At 33.9% G+C, this 22,942-nt stretch overlaps 1 protein-coding gene across 1 annotated transcript in view; it reads left to right on the top strand.

Annotated features, from left to right (window-relative positions):
- Window positions 1-22,942, top strand: part of CNTN5 (contactin 5) — a 1,670,765-nt gene that overhangs the window by 188,766 nt on the left and 1,459,057 nt on the right. The gene's annotated exons all lie outside the window — the stretch shown is intronic.

Below are 22,942 nucleotides of genomic sequence, written 5' to 3'. Positions count from 1 at the left end.
TGAGGAAGCAGCCCTGAAACTGGCTATTCCAACCCAAATAAATAAATTCCAAATCCATATATATAATTTTCTACTGGATATTTATTTTTTGGTTTTACATGAAATCCCTTGACTAAAATTTAATTCAAGATCTTCACCTTAAAATTTATTTCTATTTTCAAATGGCTTAGCCACTCACTGTGTTATCCAAGTCAGTCCAAAAAGTATCATTTTCTTCCTTACTCATGTGCTTAATAGATGAGCACTTATCAGTTTTACTTAATAGTCTTTAATCTGTCTACTTTATACTCAATTTTATTGCCTTCACTATGACTTTCTTGTCTTATTATACAGTGCTCTGTTTTCCAAATATCCATTGTTTCAAACTTCTAATTTATGCTCTCTTTTAGTGTAGTGAAGTGTCTATAAAGTAAAACTGATACTTGTCACTCTCTACCTAGAATTCAAGGTAAAATTCAAAGTATTCATCTTGGGTCCAGGATTTGTTTTTCTTTGGTTTGTCTATTCTTTGTATCCTGTCCACATACCCATTGCACATTACACTAAGGCTATACTTAATTACTGAAATGCTTGAATATTCATGTTTTGTTATAAATCTGTGAATTCATTCTTGCTATTCCTTCACATGGAAGAAATCCTGCTTATACTATTTAATTTGGCCAACTTCTAGTTCTTTTTGAAAATGGACTTCTTGATAATGAAATCCAGTTCTGCTGGCCCTCTTCATCCAAGCAGCCATATTCTTCATACCCATATAGAGCCTTATCTCTATTATTATACCACTGTATATAATAGCATTTTAAAATATATTTGTCCTCTAACTCACATCTGACATTTAAAATATTCGTATTTCATAATAAATGTTATGAAATCTTGTTTAATGAGTTATTTATGCTGTGTAATTTCACTGTTATCTGGAGGTACAAAGTTGGTATTTTAGAATAGTACACTGCCAAAGTGTTGTTCTATTTGGAAACAGTAACATAGAATTGTTGTTGTGAGATGATGGAAAATACAGTAGTTGTTTTGAGAAAAAAGCTCCAGCCCTACTGGAAGTCTAAAGAAATACATAAAAATAGAAGTAGCTAGGAGAAATAATATTTAGCACTCTAAATTAAAACCTGATGTTTTTGGAAACACACAGATAAAAACACTTTTTTTCTTTTTATATTCTCAACAGTATGTGTGTGGTGTTTAAATAAACCCAAATTCAGTTTTAATAAATCAATCCCAGATAAAGAAACTTTCTGAAAGTAGATTAGGAAGAAATTAGATGTTTGAGTATATATCTAAGGAGATAAATAAACAGAGGAAAAAAATACTGTAAACCGATAAAACAAGTTGCTCCAATCTTATTTTGGGGAGGACACAACAAAAAGCAACCAAAAAAAGTTAAGAAAGAAAATATCAATAAAACAGAAAAATGAGTCCCTTTTCTAATGGTGTGGTTAGCAAGACTTGCATGAAAAGTCTGATTACTATGTTAATATCTTAAATATTTTTTGATTCATTCACTCAAGTATGTTTTGAGTTCTTATCTTGAAAAATGATTGCTAAACATACCTAAAATAAAACAATAGAATGGTAAGTTTAAAAGTAATCTTGATAGGATATCTGGATGAGAGTTAAGAAAATGGTCACTAAAATAGACTAATTTCTTTAAAGAATAAAATTAATTGGTCTTTTGAACTCAGAGGCAATGGACAAATTTTTTCTCAGAAGTTGATTGCCTGTACAGTGAAATCCTGAAAAACAATCTTTACTTGTGACCTTAATTAGGATGATTATGAAATGCACTGAACTTTTCTTCTCACCTTTTGTCTATTAGAATACATTTGTAAAGAAATAAATACATTAAAGCTGAACTGAATATTTTCAGTGACTAAACAATAAGAGCTAATGAATCAAATTTTACTCTTTGTTGGAGATAAAAGCATTTATTTTTGTTTTTGATGAAGAAGTAGGGGGAATTAAATACAGAGAAGCATCATGATTTAAAAGTAATCCCTCAGTACATAGGTTTACTAATATATCAGAAGACAGTATTTTTTTTTCCAAATGCCAAACAGTGTCACATATTATTTAAAAGCAGAAATAGGAAGCAATTTAGAATTTGTGATTATACAAAAATAAAATCTAACTTGCAATTGAATTCCTACAAACATGTCCTATGAGGTAAAAATGATTGTTGATTCTACATTTTGTTTGCTTTCCATCCAAACCACATACGGAGGAAATGGTCCATCATTCATGGTCCTAGAAACACAATAAAGAAAAATTTTTTCTACCTTGAATTATCTTTTACATCAGAGCACTCACAGCCTTATGCAATTTTTATTAAAGTTTTTAATCTCAGGAATGCTTTTTTTTGATCATGAATACTTATCTTTCCCAGGAATTTGTAATTGTATTTTTAAAATACTCATTATATTTTTCAGTTTTCAGTGTTCCTTAATGCAAAATTAAACTTTAGTTTTAAAAATATCTTTGCTTCACAGCCAGTTGAATGAATGTAAACATCATTCATGACTCAATGGACATGAGATTGAGCAAGCTCTGGGAATCCTGGCAAGCTGCAGTCCATGCTATAACACAGTAGGACACGACTAAGCGGCTGAATGACAATGAACACCATTCAGTTATATAGGAGCTGATTTTATTTCAATGTAGAGATCTTTCATTTTCCAGATCAACAATACTTTATTGCATAGGTATACCACCGTATTTTTTCTAAGTTGCTTCAGTCATGTCCAACGCTTTGGACCGTAGCCTGCCAGGCTCCTCTGTTTATGGGATTCTCCAGGTAAGAATACTGGAGTGGATGGCCATTTCCTTCTCCAAAAGTATATTTAACCAGTCCTATGATGATGAACAGAGAATAGTTGTGTTGACTCAGTCTTACTGTAAATGATGCTGGAATGCATAATCATGTATATGTGTTATTTCATATTTTGGCCGTATAACTTTCATATGGATCTCTTCGAATTTATTGCTGATTCAAAGGTGACTGCATGTGTAATTTTGTTAGACACAGTCAAGTTCTCTCCATTTTTTAGTCTCACCATCTGCTGAGAATGCCTCTTTCCTTAAATTCTTGATAACAGACTATTGTCAGGCAGTTTATGTTTTGTCATTCTGATAAGTGAGGAATGTTATCTCAACATATGTAAACAGAGGATTCCTCTTAGAGTAAGGTTAGGCAACTTTTTTTGTGTATAGATTCACCTTGCAATTATTTGAAACATCATTTTTCATGCTTATTTTGTACCTTATTATATTAAAGTGCCACAGTATATTTAATATTTGGTTTGTTTAGCTATGAGGTAAACAGTCAAATACTTAAGCCATTTTTCCTTTAAAGCATTTCTACTTTCTTGAGGCTTTTTCATTTCAAGTTAGTTAAAGGAAAAGTTTTATAAAATTAGAAACACAGTATATAAATAGGATAATTAAATGTGCTAGCATAAATTGTATAATAAAATATACTTAAATGGCATTTGACACTAAGGTTACAAATTGTAATCATTTTAAAAAGATTTAAAAATTACCAAAAAATGAAACATCTCATAATTATAGTATTAATATGTACATTATGAATTTTTATGCCAAATAAGCTTTAAATAAAACCACTTTTCAGAAGCTTAGCTAAAACAGGCTTACCTATTTAACATATGGAAATATTATATTGAAAAAGAACATTCCATAGTTGGTATTAATCCTGAAGACAGGATGACACATTTATACTATTTGTTTTTTGGGAACTTTGGTTAAAAGTAATATTAAGTTGTATCTGCCAGAAACAGATGCACATATAGCAGCACCAAAATGCTAACTCCAACATAAATGACCATCTCCATATGTTCCTGGAGTTTATTTCTTTTGGCACTTTATGCTGCACATAATTATAAACTGTGTTTAATGCTTGAGAAAACTAATTTGATAATCTGGTCATGAAGACTCACAGACCTGTTCTATTCTTACTAAAACTTTTTGTGATTTTTAAATGTATCTCATTAGTATATAAACATAAGTATAATTGTATTATAAAATGTTTATTTTATAAAATATCTACTAAGGGTTTCCTGTAGTAGATGTTTTTATCAGAAGAAGAGATGTTTTTATCAGATTTTTCATCAATTTGATAGGGACTAAAATATAAAGCCTTGTATCACTATAAACATGTAAATTGAATTAAAATGTGTTTTTTAATGCATGGCGAAGGTGAAAAATCAGAAAGAAAAAGCACTGGGAACCAAAAACAAAACAAAACAGTACATACAAAGTAAGAACAAACAGAAGTCAAATTTGAATGATTAAACAAGCTTGGGAATTGTGCATGCATATACTCTAGGACTCAGGATCTAAGAATGTGTGGGAATGGTAATCAAGAGTATCAGCCTGTGTGCACAGGAGAGTAATAACTGGTGTCCTTGATAAATCAAATAATTGAGAAAATATCTAAATATAGGACCTATCTTTAAATGCAGGACTACAAAAATCTTGCCTTAGTTGCTTGAGAATGAGGCATACAACATGGTCTTTACTTGACCTGTAAATGACAGAAGAGTGATAATTGAATGACTTATACTCCACACTGGAGAAGACAATGGCATCCCACTCCAGTACTCTTGCCTGGAAAATCCCAAGGATGGAGGAGCCTGGTAGGCTGCAGTCCATGGGGGTCGCGAAGAGTCAGACAGGACTGAGCGACTTCACTTTGACTTTTCACTGCACGCATTGGAGAAGGAAATGGCAACCCACTCCAGTGTTCTTGCCTGGAGAATCCCAGGGACGGGGGAGCCTGGTGGGCTGCCATCTATGGGGTCGCACAGGATCAGACACGACTGAAGTGACTTAGCAGCATACTCCACACATATGTTGGGACTTTTCACACTGCCTTCAAGATGCTGAAATTCTGACATTAAAAAAAAAAAAGAAAAAGAAATACATTATGATGCTGATACAGCAAAACCCATGGGCCCATAAACTGGCAAAAGCAAATGAAAACTGAAATGCAGAGAAAGCTATTTCAAGGGAATTACATTAGAACCCATAGCATCAAACTACTGAAAACAGTTTCTACAGAGGTGATTTCACAGTTAAAATATTATAGACTTAAGAGGCAAATAAAATAGACTATTTTGGAAAAACAAACAAGACCTTTACAATGAATGTGTTTTAAAACTAGCAGAGAAAATGGCTGAGATAAAATCAAAGTAAGGACTCTACATAGCTTATTCAAAACTGAAGAGAAAATTCATGAATTAAAAAGAGATTGGAGGAAATCACCTAAGGCATAAAGAAAATTTTCAAGGATATACAATTAAATTTAAGAAGCAAGGACAACCAAAATGAATATCTTTAAGCAATGTTTAATAGGTGTTGTAGTAGAGATGAATTCAACAAGATAATGGTAAATAAGTGTTAAGAACACTAGAGACACAAAACTGCAAAGATAATATTAAAAATCATTAAAACTATCAGAGCAAAAAAAAAAAGATTACTTGCAAAGTCATACAGCAGTTATTTCTCAGTAACAATAGAAACCAGAAAACAATGCAACAATATTCTAAAAGAGCTAAATTTCATACTCAGAGTTTTATTTTTCTTTATTAAATGTGGTTCAAAATTGTGAAATCCAAAATCAATATGACTGAAATACTGGGTTTATTAAAGATACAATTTTCTAAGAAAACAAAGCCATAAAAAGAATTAGGTTAAATATAATGGTAAATAAAGAAATTGGTAGAATATATTGTAATATATTAATATGTAAAAGCTAAAAATATAAAAACTAATCTCAGGAAAATCAAGAGTAGATGTAACTAAATTATTTTACAGTAAATTGTGGAAAATAGTAAGATTGTTATAAGTGATAGAGTATACTGTGATAGAGTGATAGAGGAAAATGTACTTTTTTCACAATAAAAATAGGATAATATTTCTTAATTGTATAATGGTTTTATTGTACAAAGTCAAGTAACCCTATAATAAAAGGAATAGTTTGTGTATAGAATCAACACACAAAAATGAAAAATGTAAAAAATAAAAATGTCAAACCAGTCTTTCATGCGTTCTCAGTCGTTTCCAGCTATTTGGGACCCTATGGACTGAAACCTGTCAGGCTACTCATGGAATTTTTTAGGCAAGGATACAAGCTGGGATTGAACCTATGTCTCCTGTGTCTCCTGCATTTGCAGGCAGATTCTTTAACACTGAGCCACCTGGGAAGCCCTTAGAAGGTCACTACTCTGAGATAAATGCATAGACATTTTCTTAACCATTCCTCATACTGCATTTTGTATATTTACATACATAATTGAATAAAAAAGAATGGATATTTTTATGCCTATATATAATTTTATTTTGCAAATGTAGTTTTTTATCGTGAATTATTTTCTGTTCACCTTTACTCTTAGTCTCTCCTTTTCCTTAATCCGCTCCACAGATTTGATACAACTTTATGCTTGTTCTTTCCAGCTTGATGGGTATCCTACTATAATTTCTTATGGGAATATATACATCATTTTCATATTTAAACAAAGTAATAGACTATAAGTCATCTAGCACTTTGACTATCTGAATTTATTCTTTATGCAGTTCACTATTGTATAGTAAAATTTACTAAAGTTCATTTTTTTCTGAATGGCTGAATAATGCATTTAAGTATTTATCTATTGCTAGATATTTATTTTCATTTTATATCACTACAAAATAAGCAACTAATATTGATGTGATATTCTTATTTATATATGTTTTTATTTTTATAGAATATATTCCAAGAGTTGTGATTTCTTGGTGAAAAGATATACATAGTTAATTAGAAGACAAGTTATCATGTTTATTCTGTTAAAATTTTTAAATATTCACAAATCGACATAGCAATATATAAAAGGACCCTTTATACTAAACTTCTGAAGAAAGTAGGTTGGATTGGCCAAAAAGGTCATGTGGGTTTTTCTGTAGCATTAGAAAAGATGTTATAGAAAAACCAAAAAAACTTTTTGGTCAACCCAATATTTTTCACATAGAAACTTTTAGAGATAGTACTTTATTATTAATTATATTTCTCTGATATCTAGTAAAGGTTGATATCTATTCTTACCTATTTGTTGCTACAATATCTTCTTTGCTGAATTTCTTATTAATAATATATAAGATTCCATTTTGTCAATAAACCTGTTCATCTGTAAGATTCTGCTTAATAGAAGGACTAGAATTGGGGTGCTTCTAGTATACACTAGTTCAAAAATGGACTACAATTCTGTGATATTTATAATAGGTTGTATGTGGATCTAAATTATAAGTTAAGTGTATTTATTTTCTAAAAGTGATTGAGCTGTTACACTTTTATGCATATTTTAGGCTAATTTTTAAAAGTTTTATAAATACAAATATGTTCTAAGAAAATCTGAAATCTACTTAAATGTCATCACTGATGACTTTTACTTCTTTTATGTATTATTTTAATTAATTCTGCATCACCAATCCTTGTGTTGTCACAAAGGACTGTGTAGAGCATAAAACAATAAACACTCTGAATCCAATTCAATAAGTGATCCAAAAGAAATAGATTTTGAATGTGAAGAAATCCTAAACATGTCTATATAAATTTATTTGCTTACATTTTCTTTTTCTATAAGCAATGAATGATTTATTGTAAAAAACTCATAGGTATTGAAAGGTAAAGCTATTATTCCAATGGAAGAAAATACATATATAATTTTGTCACATTTTTGTTTTATATATTATATTTTATTTTTAATATAAATTTATTTAAATTGGAGGCTAAAAAATAAATAAATAAATTGAAGGCTAATTACTTTACAATATTGTATTGGTTTTGCCATATTACAACATGAATCCACCATGGGTGTACACGTGTTCCCCATCCTGAACCTCCCTCTCCATACCATCCCTCTGGGTCATCCCACTGCACCAGCCCCGAGCATCCTGTATCATGCATTGAACCTGGACTGGCAATTTATTTCATATATGATATTATACATGTTTCAAAGCCATTCTCCCAAATCATCCCACCCTCTCCCTCTCCCACAGAGTCCAAAAGACTGCTCTATACATCTGTGTCTCTTTTGCCATCTCGCATACAGGGTTATGGTTACCATCTTTCTAAATTCCATATATATGCGTTAGTATACTGCATCGGTGTTTTTTCTTTCTGGCTTACTTCACTCTGTATAATAGGCTCCAGTTTCATCCACCTCATTAGAACTGATTCAAATGTATTCTTTTTAATGGCTGAGTAATATTCCATTGTGTATATGTACCACAGCTTTCTTATCATTTGTCTGCTATTTTTTTAATTAATTTTACTGGAATATAGTTGCCTTATGATTTCCCTGGTGGCTCAGTTGTAAAAATCCACCTGCTAATACAGGAGACATGGGTTGGATCCCTGGGTTGATAAGATCCCCTGGAGAAGGAAACGGCAATCCATCCACTGCAGTATTCTTGCCTGGAAAATCCCATTGACAGGGGATCCTTTCCAGCTATAGTCCATGGCGTAGCAAAATGGTCAGACATGACTTAGCAATTCAACAGCAACAGCAATAGTTACTTTAAAATGTTGTGCTAATTTGTTCTATCTAATAAAGTGAACCAGACAAATTTATACATGTATCCCTTCTTCCTTGGATTTCCTTCTCATTTACCAGAGTGTTGAGGAGAGTTCCCTGTGCTACACAATCACTCTTATTAGAGTTCCCTGAGCTGCACAATCTGTTGTATACATAGTAGTGTATATACGTCAAGCCCAATCTCCCAGTTCATTCAATGCCCCTTCCCTCCTTCGTATCCATACATTTTTCTCTACATTTATACTTCTGTTTCTGCTTTGTAAATAAGTTCATCTATAACATTTTTATAGATTCCACACATCAGATCAGATCAGATCAGTTGCTCAGTCGTGTCCAGCTCTTTGCGACCCCATGAATGGCAGCACGCCATGCCTCCCTGTCCATCACCAACCCCCGGAGTTCACTGAGACTCACGTCCATCAAGTCAGTGATGCCATCCAGCCATCTCATCCTCTGTCGTCCCCTTCTCCTCCTGCCCCCAATCCCTCCCAGCATCAGGGTCTTTTCCAATGAATCAACTCTTCGCATGAGGTGGCCAAAGTACTGGAGTTTCAGCTTTAGCATCATTCCTTCCAAAGAAATCCCAGGGCTGATCTCCTTCAGAATGGACAGGTTGGATCTTCTTGCAGTCCAAAGGACTCTCAAGAGTCTTCTCCAACACCACAGGAGTTAATATATGTGTTTTTTTTTTTTTTTTTTTTTTTACTTCACTCTGTATAACTGTCTCTAGGTCCATTCGTCTCAGCAAATGACACAATTGTTCCTTTTATGGTTGAGTAATATCCCATTTAGTGTATTAATTTCATCCTCTTTATGCATTCCTTTCAATGGATATTTAGGTTGCTTCTATATACTGGCTACTGTATATAGTGTTGCAGTGAACATTAGGGTACAAGTGTCTTTTTCAATTATGTATTTTTCAGGGTATTTGTCCAGTAGTGAGATTGCTGGGTTGAAAGATTATTTTATTCATAATTTTTTTGTTTGTTTGTTAGCTTTTGTTTTTTTAAGAAATCTCCCTAATGTTCTATATACTAGCTGCATCTCTATACTGTTCTCCATAGTGGCTGTATCGACATGCATTCCCACCAACAGTGCAAGTGGGTACTTTTTTCTCCACACCTTCCCAGCATTTATTGTTTATAGAGTTTTTGGTGATGGCCATTCTGGCCATTGTGAGGTGATACTTCAGTGTACTTTTGATTTGCATTTCTGTAATAATTAGCGATATTGAACATTTTCATGTGTTTGTTGGCCATCTGTATGTCTTTGGAGAAATGTCTAGTTATGTCTTCCACTCATTTCTTGACTGAGCTATTTGTATTTCTGGTATTGAGCTACATAAGCTGCTGGCATATTTTGAAGATTAATCGTTTGTAAGTTGTTTTATTTGCTGTTATTTTCTCCCATTCTGAGGGTTGTCTTTTCACCTTCTTTATAGTTTCCTTTGCTCTGTAGAAGCTTTTAAGTTTAACTAAGACCCACTTGCTTTTTTTTTTTTTTTTTTTGCTTTTGTTTCCATTAGCTGGGAGAAGGGTTAAAGAGGATTTTGCTCTGATTTATATCAAAGAGTATTCTGCCTATGTTTAAAATTTCTGCCCATACATTTATGCCTTTGATCCATTTTGAATTTATTATTGTATATGGTGTTAGGAAGTGTTTTAATTTCATTCTTTTACACATAGCTGTCTAGTTTTCCAAGCACCACTTATTGAAGAGTCTGTCTTTTCTCCATTGTATATTCTTGCCTCCTTTGTCAAAGATAATATGCCCATAGGTGTATGAGTTTATGTCTGAGCATATTATCTTGTTGTATTGATCTATATTTATATTTTTGTGCCAGTACCATCTTGATTTCTGTAGCTTTGTAATTTAGTCTGAAATCAAGAAGATTGATTACTCCAGTTCTGTTTTTCTTCCTCAAGATCGCTTTGGCTATTTGGGGGTCTTTTGTGTTTCCATGTAAATTGTGAATTTTTTTTAATAGTTCTGTGAAAAATACCATTTTTAATTTGATAGAGATTACACCAAATCTAAATTGCTTTGGGTAATACAGACATTCTCACATAGTTGATTCTTCCAATGCAAGAACATGACATATTGTGTTTGTGCTGTCTTTGATTTCTTTCATGAGTGTCTTACAATTTTCTGTATACAGGTCTTTTGACTCCTTACGTGGATTTATTCTAGGAATTTTATTCTTTTTGTTGCAAGGGAAAATTATATTAGTTCCTTAATTTCTGTGTCTGATTTTTCATTGTTAATGTATAGAAATGCAAGGGATTTCTGTGAATTGATTTTGTATCCTGCAACTTTCCTAAATTAATTGATTAGCTCTAGTAAATTTTTGGTGGCATTTTTAGAGTTTTCTCTGTATAATATTATGTCACCTGCAAACAGTGAGAGTTTTTCTGGTCTAGTCTAGATTCCTTTTATTTTCTTTTCTTCTCTGATTTCTGTGGCTAGGATTTCCAAAACCACATTGAATAACAATTGTGAGAGTGGGCACCCTTGTCTTGTTTCTGATCATAGAAGAATTGCTTTTAGTTTTTCACCATTGAGAAAATTGTTTACTGTGTATTTGTAATGTATGGGCTTTGTTATGTTGAGGTAGATTTATTCTATGCTGATTTTCTGAAGAGCTTTTAATCATATATTGCTGCTGAATTTTGTCAAAACCTTTTTATACATCTATTGAGATTATCATATGATTTTATCTTTTAATTTGTTGATATGGTGCATCACATTTATTGATTTGCATGTATTGAAGAATCCTTACATCCCTGGGATAAACCTAACTTAATCATGGTGTATGATCCTTTTCATGATGATGATGGATTGTTTCCTAGAATTTTGAGAATTTTTGCATTTGTGTTCATCAATGAAATTGGATTGTAATTTTCTTTTTTTGGAATTGAACATACTTTTTACAGTCTATTTCATGTGGTTTTGTTGTATAGTTTAACTTTCAGGAAAAAAGAAAGTAAATTCCTATGTGTCCATTTTTTTCTTTAAAGATTTGAGCTTTATTTCTCACATGGATATGTTAAATCATGTGTGTTTGTATATGTGTATTTTTTCCTTTTTTGTTTTGTTTATATTCAACTGTTTTGTCCATTTAGAATTTTGTGAAACTCATTTTTGTATATGTTACTTGCTAGGTGATACTTTAGTTCTTTTGTGCAAGCAAAATTAGTATCTACTATTTTTCTACTGTGTCAGTTCCCAGTAGCTAGAATTTTTTAGTATATTGAGTTCTTATTTATATGCTTTTTATTTTCTGTTTTTTCTATTTTAACTCACATATGTATATTTCTAATATGTGCACTAATATTATATACTTCATATAGTGAACATGTTGTGTACTAGGGTGACCAAGTTCCCTCTCAATGTTCCTCCCAGTGCTTCTCTTTTCAAAATTAACTTTGTGAATAAGTGTGGTACGCACATTAAAAATACAAAAGTAGCCCATGAAAGAATAGGAGTATGTATATCTTCCAATCCATTATGGGAAGAGACTGAAAAATATTATATAATCCTATTGAAGTCAAGAAAAGAGAAAATAAAAAGCACAGAGACATCACAGAACACAATAAATACACAAACCAGATAGTTTCTAATCAGGAATTCATGAGACAAATTGATTTGGAGGATAGATATGACAAGTTGATTATGCAAGTAGTAATTTTAACAGAGGTGAAGGAATAGATGGATCAGAGACAATACTGTCTAGATTTACATATTTAATTATTATCACTTGATCCATTTGACTGCCTTCTTTTCTCCCAGCACCCAGCCATAAAAAGTTCAGAATATAAAATAGTCAAATTTCTAAGCATATGTGGAATATTTTTAAAATTGAAAGCATTAAAACACAAGCAGTTCTTAACAAATTCCAAAGAATGAGTGTTATATATATATGTTCTTTGACCATAGTATTATAAAATTAGAAATTTTATAATTTCCACCAAAAACTTACAGCCTACAACAGCAACATACTAAAAGAGGTTTGAAACTATATGCACGCATAAGAAAACATATAAGTATTTTTATAAATTATCACATGTCAAACTCTTAGGAGCTAATTTCTATGAAACAAACAAACAAAAAAAAGTTATTGCCCCAAATTTGAAATCCTCTAGTTAATTAAGAAAGAAGGTATGGAATATAGAAATTCAATTTAAATTTTTTAATATATTCATTCAAAAATACATGAAATTCAGAAAATATGACATTTTCTCCCTTTTTTTCACATTCACAGTGTAAAGATTATCTAAAAATATATAAAATTCAAAATGTAGAAAAACATAAATTATCCAGTAAAATAATATTTTTACAATTTTACTCCAAGAGTATAACTGAATTATGTGTTCTTCTTTACCCAAACTCATGTTTTATTTCATCTTGCTACTAAGTCTGTCATTCCCAGTGCTTTGAATGGAAGAAACATTGGATTTAAGACAAAGGGGAGTCTTAAGTTCAATTCTCAATTCTACCTCTTAAGTATTGGGTGACATTTAGCACAAGAATTCACTTATATAATGCACTAATTTCTAATTTTAAAGTAGATGTTATTATAAAACTTTGGTTATTATAATGGAAATGAAATAATGTGTCTAGTAAACATTAGTGCTTAAGGCATACCACATGGTTACAGAAAGACTTTCTCTCATCACTGATTGGAGAAACCATTTATTTTAAAAAACTAAAATTTATCTTTCTTTGATTTACTTCATTCAATATGGCAATCTCTAGGTCCAACCGTGTTGCTATAAATGGCATTATTTTGTTCCTTTTTATGGCTGAGTAATATTCCATTGTATAAATATTCTACATCTTATTCCATTATTGTGTTGATGGATAGTAAACATTATGTGGAATCTTAAAAAGAAGGTAGAAATTAACTTATCTGTGAAACATAAATAGAGCTACAGATGTAGAAAACAATCCATGATTACCATGGAGGAAAAACGGGGAGGGATAAATTGGGAGGCTGCTGCTGCTAAGTCGCTTCAGTTGTGTCCGACTCTGTGTGACCCCATAGATGGCAGCCCAACAGGTTCTTCTGTCCCTGGGATTCTCCAGGCAAGAATACTGGAGTGGGTTGCCATTTCCTTTTCCAATTCATGAAAGTGAAAAGTGAAAGTGAAGTCGCTCAGTCGTGTCCAACTCTTAGTGACCCCATGGACTGCGGCCTACCAGGCTCCTCCATCCATGGGATTCTCCAGGCAAGAGTACTAGAGTGGGGTGCCATTGCCTTCTCCGAATTGGGAGACTAGGATTGACATATATACACTGCATATATCAAATAAATAACTAAGTAATAACTAAGGATCTACTATATATCACAGAGACCTCTACTCAATACTCTGTGTCATGGCCTCAATGGGAAAAGAATCTAAAATGAATGAATATGTGTAACTGTTTCACATTGATTGTGATGTACACCTAAACTGACACAACATTGTAAATCAACTATAGTCCAGTGAAAATTGAAAAAAGAAATTTGATGTTCCTGCTTCTGTTGAGGATTCCACAGTGGCTTTATTTGCTCTTTCTCTCCACACATCAGTAAAGAATGAAAGTTTCTTCTCCTCACCCCTGCCATGTCATCTCACTCTTCTTGAGTATGCATTTTCTTTGCACTTACCCCACATAGTTGTGCCTAGTGGTAAAGAACCAGCCTTCCAGTGTAGGAGAGTAAGAGATGTAGGTTTGATCTCTGGGTCAAGAAGATCCCCTGGAGCAGAGCACAGCAGGCCACTCCAGTGTTCTTGCTTGTAGAATATTGTGGACAGAGGAGCCTGGTGGGCTACAATTCATGGCATCACAAAGAGTTAGACATGATTGAAGCGACTTAGCACACACATAGTTGCAGTTTTTGGTTATATATCTATGTTTGCCTAAAATGGTGAAATCTTGAAGTATAAGCCTTATACTTTATCAGTGTTAGATATAGGATTGTAAGACAGTTTTATCAGTAAGGAGTTTACTGATAAGTAGAGAGTCAGTAATCTTGTTTGGCTTAAGTACATAGAGAATTTTGAGTACTGTGATGAAGTGCTCTCTTTCTCATAATTTCCTAGATTATGAGAAAGAGAGATTATACAGTGCTTGTAGAACTGTGACCCTGAGAGTAAGATAAACCAAGGACCATTTCAGATAAGATAAAAATAACATATTATTTTCCTAGTTAACCTGCTTATAGATACTCTATGCTAAATGATACTTAAAGAGAGGCTGAATCAAGATGTTGAAAAAGACATAACTGACAAAAATGTCTTATAAACTTTTTGCCAGAAGATTTATAGGGGTTTAACAATTTATGTTGAACATTCTGTGAATTGTAAAATATTGTAGATTTCCCTGCAAAGTGAATAAAAGGGGAATACTCACTCTTTTGTAACTAATTTTAAACTAAAGACTATTTACAATTTCTTGTTGAGGGGAAACATTATTTTTTGTTTGTTTTTGGTTACTGTTAGTTTTATTTTATTGAAACTGTCCCTGACAGATTTGATCTCAACATGATGCAGAGCTCTAAAAATAAAGCTGATTGTGACCTTGAAGATAGTTTCAGTTATATTGTAGCTTGTATCCCCAACGTCACCTATGATTTAGTGCATCAGTTCAGTTCAGTTTAGTCACTCAGTTTTGTCTGACTCTTTGCGACCCCATGAATCGCAGCACACCAGGCCTCCCTGTCCATCACCACCTCCCTGAGTTCACTCAGACTCAAGTCCATCGTCTAGTCAAGGCTATGGTTTTTCCAGTGGTCATGTATGGATGCGAGAGTTGGACTGTGAAGAAAGCTGAGCACTGAAGAATTGATGCTTTTGAACTGTGGTGTTGGAGAAGACTCTTGAGAGTCCCTTGGACTGCAAAGAGATCCAACCAGCCCATTGTGAAGGAGATCATCCCTAGGTGTTCTTTGGAAGGAATAATGCTAAAGCTGAAACTCCAGTACGTTGGCAACCTCATGTGAAGAGTTGACTCATTGGAAAAGATTCTGATGCTGGGAGGGATTGGGGGCAGGAGGAGAAGGGGACAACAGAGGATGAGATGGCTGGATGGCATAGCATGTTATTAATAATAGCTTATGAAAAGTATGAATTAAAGTCTAAAGAAAGAGAGAAGCAGGAATGAGAGAAGTGGGAAATGTTACTGATGTTGATGATAATTACAAGGAAAGATAAGCTCTAAAACAGGACCTTCAAGTAAAGTTCACTAATATCAATATAATAATTTGATGATGAGAATCTAGATCTAGAATGTTGGCATGATAGCTTAAGCAAAAAAGATGATACTCAGTTTTGTTTTTTTTTTTTTTCAAATAAAATTCCATAAGTCCTACTGGTGAATAAAGGAGGAAAAAGAAGTCAAATATTATTACTAGATTTCAATTCTGAGGTCTAGGATTGTTTGTGCTTTGATGATATCAGGTAAGATAAAACACAGACATAGAGAACAGACTTTATGGAAGTGGCTGAGGGAGAGGAAGAAGAGGGTGGGGTGTATGCAGAGTAACATGGAAACATACGTTACCATATGTTAAATAGATAGCCAATGGGAATTTGCTGTATGACTCAGGGAACTCAAATCAGGGCTCTGCTTGGTAACAAGCTAAAGGATATAATGGGAGGGAGGTGGGAAGGATGTTCATGTGGGAAGGGGCATGGGTAACCCTATGGCTGATTCATGTTGATGTTTAGTAGAAACCCAACACAATACTGTAAAGCAATTATCCTTCAATTAAAAAAAAAAAAAGTGAGCCCTGTAAGCATTTGGTCATTTAGTTTTAGACTAAATTTAGTCAAAGCTGAAATTATGATAGAAAATGTGTGGAAAATGGCTTTAGTAGCATTTATTTCTATAAGAACATTATATGACAAACCACGAGAAATCTAAGAGCCCTAAAAAAGCAACCAGTTAGTCTTGTACTTGCTTGTGTGGGTCAGCTGCAAATGAGCTGAAATAGATTGATCTTACCTGTATTTGGTTCCATGTTATGATGTGCTCAGGTCTTATTCAGATGCCTCTTATTCTCTGCTATCAGCAGGGCACTTAGGGCACATTTTTTCATTGATACAGGTTAGGGAGGGGGTCGAAAAGGACCCTCCCTTGTGGGGCTCCATTCTTGGTATGTACACAAAGAGGAATCTGAAGCCTTATCCATGGCAGAAAGAAGTTTATTAGGGAAGGAACAGAAAAAACAGAAAGATTGCCTCAAGGGAGAGGTGGGCCAAGCCACGAGAGGCACTGGTGCTGAAGTGATGAGGAACGGGGGGGGGGTTTTAATACAGCGTTTTATGTATTCATTTAGGCAGGCGTGGACTGACAGTTTTGTTTGACAGTTTCAAGTTACTTAACAGTTTTTATTGCACATGTCTTTCCCGTAAGTCAGTCTGTTATAATCAAATATATGTATGCATAGTATATTTATGAACCCTTAATAGGCTCCAAGCTGCCTAAGGTCACTTGAGGACACGACTGTGCATCAGGGGCCAGTTGCTAGAGTTGGAGAAGTCCCAGTGATCAGTTTGTATTCACTGTGTGCCTAGGGTGCATGTGCAGGAGTTGGAGACGTCTCTGTGGTTATTTTGTAGCTTATCTATTAGCTCTCCTGGGCCTCACTGTGGCTGTGTTAATAAAGAGTCAGACATTACTGAGCGCACATGCACATTGCTGTTATACAGAAAAATCTTTGGGCCTTATGAAAGTTCAGTTCGCTTTATGTACCACCTGACAGCAAAATATTGACTAACTGGTTTGTCTCTGAGATATAAAATGTAGTCTAGAAGGTGTAGTCTGCTTTATTTAGGAGATTAATTCCTGAATATATAACATAGATTTCTCAGTCCCATTTTAAATTAGTACCAGATAATCAGTACAGTAGAATTTACCATCTGAAAAATACTAATGATAAATCTTTTTGTAAACATGATCTCATTAAAAGACAATATTAACTATCATTGCAGAATTTCATGTAACATCTCTTACAACAAGGGCTATCTATATCATACCTCTACTGTTACTGTTATAACCTTGAAATGACATTTCACATTTAGAAACATGTCATAAAGATTATATATTAATTCAAAATAAATCTTTAATTATCTTCTAAATGGATACTTTTAGTTTAAAATAATTGCTACAAAACTATGTCAATACAAATAAACTTCATAACAGTTTATAAAATCCATAATAAATATTATGTATATAGTTTAACATGCTTTGGGAAAATCTCTGTCATTGCTTATGCAAAGGTGGTTGTTAGTTCTTTTTGATTCTTGAAATATAGAGCATCAAAACTCAAAGATCTCATTAAGCAATATTTGCACTACATTTGTAAAGCAATATTTAAATGTCCGACAATACTGCAATAGAAAATCAAGTGTAGATGAGAGAAATACTCCAAGTTAATATAGCCTGTCATTATCTGCCTGAGATCCCTTTACCTGGATGTAACTAAGAAAGGATTAGAATGAGAAGTCACTCATTCCTCTCTTTTTCCCCTGTAACAGTTAAGAATGTTCATGTTATTGAACCTAATATTGACACAACTCCTCCCTGTAGCAGATCAATTAAACCAATTCTCAAAAGAAATTTAACCTTTAAATGAAATGGGCAATATTATTTTTTCTTCTGCTGTTTTGTCAGAAAATCATGACTAGCTTCTGACCAAGACCAAAGTTATGTCAGCATCATTGTGTAACACCTGTGATAGGTGCAGAATGGAAAAGGTTTAAGAGCCAGAACTGAATATATAGCTGAAAAGTTTCTCTTTAGTGTTAAATGTGCTGCTCAATTCCCTAAAGTAAAGTAAATGGCCTGCAGCGAGGTCTGAAGGAGGCTCTGCTGTGGCATGAGTATAGCCACATGAAAGCTGGCACAGAGGCATTCAGTCCTGAATCAGCTTTACTTCAAAATATTAAGCCTGCAGTTGCTAGAAGCTTTTATTTCTGAGGCATTTTTAGCTCATTGTGCTGAACAGTTGTACTTTCTCAGCTTGATTGACATTCTGGAAAATATTGATCTGACAGTTTGGTGAACTTACATTCTGGTAAGTAAGTAAGTAAGTGTGCATCACATAACACAAATAACACAAAGCTCACTCAGTCCAAAATGCAAAAAAAAAAAAAAAAAACCCTGCATTTTTAAAGAAAAAAATTAATATCTTCATATTTATTTTGAAACCCATCTAATAATTTAGAATTCTAAATGTCTGAAAATTTAGATTATTTAATTTGGAATAAATATCTGACAAAAACAAGAAAAACACACAAGAAATCACTCTGTAATGAACGTTTTCCTAATTACTGAACAGTATCAAAATTTCCCATAAAAGTTTCTCCCAGTGGGTCGCATTTTGTCCTGTGGATGAGACATGTTATCATGTAAGGCAGCATTTCCCATGACTCTCTTTGTTGGATTCATCTTTACATTAGAATAAGCTACTTGCTCTCAAGACCCAGAGCCATGTTGCTGCCTTCCTGGGACTTCCCTTAACTTCCCAGTTTGGATAGAATCTGCTGTTCCTATAATCAACATCTTGCTTCTTCTTTGTTTTCCCTTCTGTTTTGGGATCATAGTCTCAAATTGCTTCTGCTGAAAATGTGTATCAGAGAATTAAAAGGTTTCTGAATCCTCAGTTTTCTAAAAATCACTTTATTCTATCTTTTTGTTGATTGTTTTTCTGGTTATAGCATTGTGGCTTGAAATCATCTTTGAGTTTCAGTTCTGAGTTACTCAGTGCTGTGTGAGGGCAAAGTGGCCTCCCTTTTGTTTATAACATATCCTCTGTGAGTTCTGAAAATAGTCAAATCCTGTACATACCAAGCAGTATAGCCACTTTTGATTTTCCAGAGTTTTTTTTTTTTTGTCAGAAACCTTGAGCCCCTCTCCACTCTGGATTTCCCATCATTTTTCCCCTTTGTTTTCATTTTATGATGTCCTATTTTGTGGAGAGAAAATTACATGTTTTTAATTTATTGTCTTACCCTGAATTTCATACTGTTACTTGCTAAACTGGTATATTTAAAAACCATTCTTAGGTAAATATTTAAAGAATAATTTCTTATAAGCAAGATAATCATTCATAATGTGTGCTTACTTGTTTATATTGTAGGACCAGTAATGCAGTACAATTTTTGATCTGTGTGATATTATGCTTGCGTATTTCTTATTTAAAATAAAAACAGACATACATTAAATAAAATAGAATTTTAAAACACTGTTTCCAAGTAAGATGATACATCATCCCACAGTCTCTGTTGGTTTTGGCAACTTGAATCCAAGACAAGGAATAAAACAAAACAAAACAGAAGAAATCTTTGATGGAGACCATCAAAGACTTACCATCATGAGTACTGCTCTCAAATAAGCTTACCCATAATATTGAAATTCCTCTCTTCCACTTCTGAAATCTTTTAATGGTAATTACTTACTCCTAGACATATAGTTCCCTAAGGTTTCCTTTTACCAAAACCAAATCTTCATATTCCCTTTTCTGCCTACCCTGTCTATAAACTCAGGAAAGTAATGTTATTTGATCGACTCTCATCCAAGCAAACGCCCAGTTCATATCCTTACATTGATTTGTAAAAGATGACACTTCCTTTGTCAGATTCAGGATATTATTTATATACCATCACCCCAGCACAGAGATAGGAGCTTTATATTAGTTGGTCAGAGATATAATTCATGTATAGGAATTTTAAGGCTGAAGCAGAGTATTCATATATCTTAAGAGATAACTGCTTCCAGAGGGTAAGCTACTCTTCACAAATCCAAGTTTCTTTAAAAGTGGCTGGCTACAGGGTTCCTGTTATTTATTGCTGTGAAACAAATTAGCTTAAAACTGTGACTAAAAACAAACATTAATTATTATTTGTTTACATAGGTTGATTGAACTCATGTGGACAGTTTTTGCCTAGGGTCTGTCATGTAGGTGTGAGCAGGTAATAGTTGAGGTTAGAGGCTTCTGAAGGCTCAGTTGAGCTGGACACAATGATAGCTCATTCACCTGGCTATCACTTACTGCTGGCTTCTTCATGGTCAGTTGAGGCAGGTGACTAGAGCACCTGCAAGTGACCTGCATGTGCTTTCCCATAGCAGAGTAGCTGGATTCCAAGGAAAGGGTAATAATGCCTGAAAAATAAGTATTGCAAGAAACCCAAAAAGAAGCTGAAAAACTTATGACCTAGCTTCAAAAGCCACTGAGTTGGACTCCCTTTGTTATACAGCAACTTCCCAGTAGCTATTTCTTTTACATATGGTAACTGGCATCTGGTCCCATCACTTCATGGGAAATAGATGGGGAAACAGTGGAAACAGTGTCAGACTTTATTTTTGGGGGGCTCAAAAAATCACTGCAGATGGTGATTGCAGCCATGGAATTAAAAGACACTTACTCCTTGGAAGGAAAGTTATAACCAACCTAGACAGCATGTTGAAAAGCAGAGATATTACTTTGCCAACAAAGGTCCGTCTAGTAAAGGTTATGGTTTTTCCAGTGGTCATGTATGGATGTGAGTTGGACTGTGAAGAAAGCTGAGCACCGAAGAAATGATGCTTTTGCACTGTGGTGTTGGAGAAGACTCTTGAGAGTCCCTTGGACTGAAAGGAGATCCAACCAGTCCATTCTAAAGGAGATCAGTCCTGGGTGTTCATTGGAAGGACTGATGCTGAAACTCCAGTACTTTGGCCACCTCATGTGAAGAGTTGACTCATTGGAAAAGACTCTGATGCTGGGATGGATTGAGAGAAGAAGGAGAAGGGGACGACAGAGGATGAGATGGCTGGATTGCATCACCGACTCAATGCACATGGGTTTGGGTGAACTCTGGGAGTTGGTGATGGACAGGGAGGCCTGGCGTGCTGTGATTTATGGGGTCACAAAGAGTCGGAGACCACTGAATGACTGATATGAACTGAACATGTATGTTTCAATTCTACTACATCAGTTTGTCCCACCCTCTCCTTTCCACACTGTGTCAGTAAGTCATCGTATGCTAGAAACCAAGACAACATTGTAAAGCAGTTATCCTCCAATTAAAAATAAATTTTATTTTTTTAAAATTTTCTTTGCTTTATTGATTAACAAGTAAATTTGCTATTATTTTGATTTATCTATAATTCTTTATAAACTTAAATTTGACATTTATTCTCTAATAAGGAACACTGTTTTAAAAAGACATCAATAATTATATATCCTAAAAAATGTATATTACCATTAGATAAGAGCATAAAGGGGTTTCCCTTGTGGCTCAGCTGGTAAAGAATCCACCTGCTATGTGGGAAACATGGGTTTGATCTCTGGATTGAGAAGATCTGCTGGAGAAGGGAACAGCTACCCACTACAGTATTCTGGCCTGGAGAATTCCATGGACTATATAGTCCATGGGTTTGCAAAGAGTCAGACAGGACTGAGCAACTTTAACTTCACAAGAGCATAAAGCTCTTGAAAGGAAAAAAAAAAAAAATAGATGCAGAGATGCAGAAACAGGTGGCTAAGCTTAGAGTCAGATACATGTAGAGAAAGGAACAAGATGGCAACCTATAGTGCATGAAGTCCAGGGAAGAAGAAAACTCTGAAAAAAGGACAACTTTTTTAAAAAAGCCAATATGGAAAGGGATGGAATTTGGTTACTAGATGTCCTGGATAGCCTGGCTGTTGCGGTAAAGCTTTCCATATAGCACAGCATGGCACAATGACTCTAAAAATGCTAAACATTGAAAAATTATTTTACAAGATATGGCTCTGGGCAGACAGGGTATACTTGCAACCTATTAAGTAGCTAAAATTCCTTAAATAAAAAGTAGAAATGAACCTTCTGCCCCCCCCCCCATGCTAAAAAACAAAAACTGAAAAAAAGAAAAAAACAAACCCAAAGACTCCAAATAAGCCAGTATATTGATTAAAGAGGTTCCTCTTTTAGTAATTGTTAAGGATCTAGTTTTGGAAAATTGGGAACAAAAGATAGATTACAGGTACAATATTTGGATATTTATGGAAGAAGTAGATAGAAATTATCTTTAATAATAAATTGGAGAGGTGCTATTTCTTTTGCTGCTAATAGTGCTAATTTATACAAAGAAGTGCTTGTATGCTATACCTCCAGAGTAAAAATCCTGTCCCCAAAATCCCAGTTGCTTAACCCAACAAAGATTTATTTCTTGGTCTCATAACATGTATATCTTGGGTCAGTGGGGCCTTTGCTATATTTAGTGACTCAGATATACAGGATGGGAAGGCTTCATATATTGAACCTGTTCCATCTGAGATATGAGGCCCCTGTGGCTTCCGGGGATTCGTGTTTTACCAGTAAGACATTTTGACCAAA

Source organism: Bos taurus, chromosome 15, assembly GCF_002263795.3.
Source record: "Bos taurus isolate L1 Dominette 01449 registration number 42190680 breed Hereford chromosome 15, ARS-UCD2.0, whole genome shotgun sequence".
Classification (NCBI taxonomy): domain Eukaryota; kingdom Metazoa; phylum Chordata; class Mammalia; order Artiodactyla; family Bovidae; genus Bos; species Bos taurus.
This window is presented reverse-complemented; position numbering and strand designations above follow the sequence as displayed.